The sequence below is a fragment of the Phaseolus vulgaris genome, chromosome 11, assembly GCF_051622355.1.
Source record: "Phaseolus vulgaris cultivar YP4 chromosome 11, ASM5162235v1, whole genome shotgun sequence".
NCBI lineage: Eukaryota > Viridiplantae > Streptophyta > Magnoliopsida > Fabales > Fabaceae > Phaseolus > Phaseolus vulgaris.
Window position 1 is genome coordinate 54,795,001 of NC_143508.1, and position 2,500 is coordinate 54,797,500.

Consider the following 2,500-nt stretch of genomic DNA (forward strand, 5'->3'; position numbering starts at 1 on the left):
TGTTTTGGCTTGATTTTGTGGCTTGGTGGTGATTTTGGTGAAAAACGAAAATCATGGTTTTGGAAAACTGGCTGGACTCAATCCTCACAAATGCCTTCAAAGTGATGTGGGAGAAGTTTGGGATCAAAAGGAATTGATCTTGACATGGTTGGTGCATAGCCAAGTTCATGATTTTGTGGCTTGGTGGTGATTTTGGTGAAAAACGAAAATCATGGTTTTGGAAAACTGGCTGGACTCAATCCTCACAAATGCCTTCAAAGTGATGTGGGAGAAGTTTGGGATCAAAAGGAATTGATCTTGACATGGTTGGTGCATAGCCAAGTTCATGATTTTGTGACTTGGTGGTGATTTTGTGGCTTGGTGGTGATTTTGGTGAAAAACGAAAATCATGGTTTTGGAAAACTGGCTGGACTGAATCCTCACAAATGCCTTCAAAGTGATGTGGGAGAAGTTTGGGATCAAAAGGAATTGATCTTGACATGGTTGGTGCATAGCCAAGTTCATGATTTTGGTGTTTTGGCTTGATTTTGTGGCTTGGTGGTGATTTTGGTGAAAAACGAAAATCATGGTTTTGGAAAACTGGCTGGACTGAATCCTCACAAATGCCTTCAAAGTGATGTGGGAGAAGTTTGGGATCAAAAGGAATTGATCTTGACATGGTTGGTGCATAGCCAAGTTCATGATTTTGGTGTTTTGGCTTGATTTTGTGGCTTGGTGGTGATTTTGGTGAAAAACGAAAATCATGGTTTTGGAAAACTGGCTGGACTCAATCCTCACAAATGCCTTCAAAGTGATGTGGGAGAAGTTTGGGATCAAAAGGAATTGATCTTGACATGGTTGGTGCATAGCCAAGTTCATGATTTTGGTGTTTTGGCTTGATTTTGTGGCTTGGTGGTGATTTTGGTGAAAAACGAAAATCATGGTTTTGGAAAAGTGGCTGGACTGAATCCTCACAAATGCCTTCAAAGTGATGTGGGAGAAGTTTGGGATCAAAAGGAATTGATCTTGACATGGTTGGTGCATAGCCAAGTTCATGATTTTGGTGTTTTGGCTTGATTTTGTGGCTTGGTGGTGATTTTGGTGAAAAACGAAAATCATGGTTTTGGAAAAGTGGCTGGACTGAATCCTCACAAATGCCTTCAAAGTGATGTGGGAGAAGTTTGGGATCAAAAGGAATTGATCTTGACATGGTTGGTGCATAGCCAAGTTCATGATTTTGGTGTTTTGGCTTGATTTTGTGGCTTGGTGGTGATTTTGGTGAAAAACGAAAATCATGGTTTTGGAAAACTGGCTGGACTCAATCCTCACAAATGCCTTCAAAGTGATGTGGGAGAAGTTTGGGATCAAAAGGAATTGATCTTGACATGGTTGGTGCATAGCCAAGTTCATGATTTAGGTGTTTTGGCTTGATTTTGTGGCTTGGTGGTGATTTTGGTGAAAAACGAAAATCATGGTTTTGGAAAACTGGCTGGACTCAATCCTCACAAATGCCTTCAAAGTGATGTGGGAGAAGTTTGGGATCAAAAGGAATTGATCTTGACATGGTTGGTGCATAGCCAAGTTCATGATTTTGGTGTTTTGGCTTGATTTTGTGGGTTGGTGGTGATTTTGGTGAAAAACGAAAATCATGGTTTTGGAAAACTGGCTGGACTCAATCCTCACAAATGCCTTCAAAGTGATGTGGGAGAAGTTTGGGAGCAAAAGGAATTGATCTTGACATGGTTGGTGCATAGCCAAGTGCCATGATTTTGGATTTTTGGCTTGATTTTGTGACTTGGTGGTGATTTTGGTGAAAAACGAAAATCATGGTTTTGGAAAACTGGCTGGACTCAATCCTCACAAATGCCTTCAAAGTGACGTGGGAGAAGTTTGGGATCAAAAGGAATTGATCTTGACATGGTTGGTGCATAGCCAAGTTCATGATTTTGGTGTTTTGGCTTGATTTTGTGGCTTGGTGGTGATTTTGGTGAAAAACGAAAATCATGGTTTTGGAAAAGTGGCTGGACTGAATCCTCACAAATGCCTTCAAAGTGATGTGGGAGAAGTTTGGGATCAAAAGGAATTGATCTTGACATGGTTGGTGCATAGCCAAGTTCATGATTTTGGTGTTTTGGCTTGATTTTGTGGCTTGGTGGTGATTTTGGTGAAAAACGAAAATCATGGTTTTGGAAAACTGGCTGGACTCAATCCTCACAAATGCCTTCAAAGTGATGTGGGAGAAGTTTGGGATCAAAAGGAATTGATCTTGACATGGTTGGTGCATAGCCAAGTTCATGATTTTGGTGTTTTGGCTTGATTTTGTGGCTTGGTGGTGATTTTGGTGAAAAACGAAAATCATGGTTTTGGAAAACTGGCTGGACTCAATCCTCACAAATGCCTTCAAAGTGATGTGGGAGAAGTTTGGGATCAAAAGGAATTGATCTTGACATGGTTGGTGCATAGCCAAGTTCATGATTTTGGTGTTTTGGCTTGATTTTGTGGCTTGGTGGTGATTTTGGTG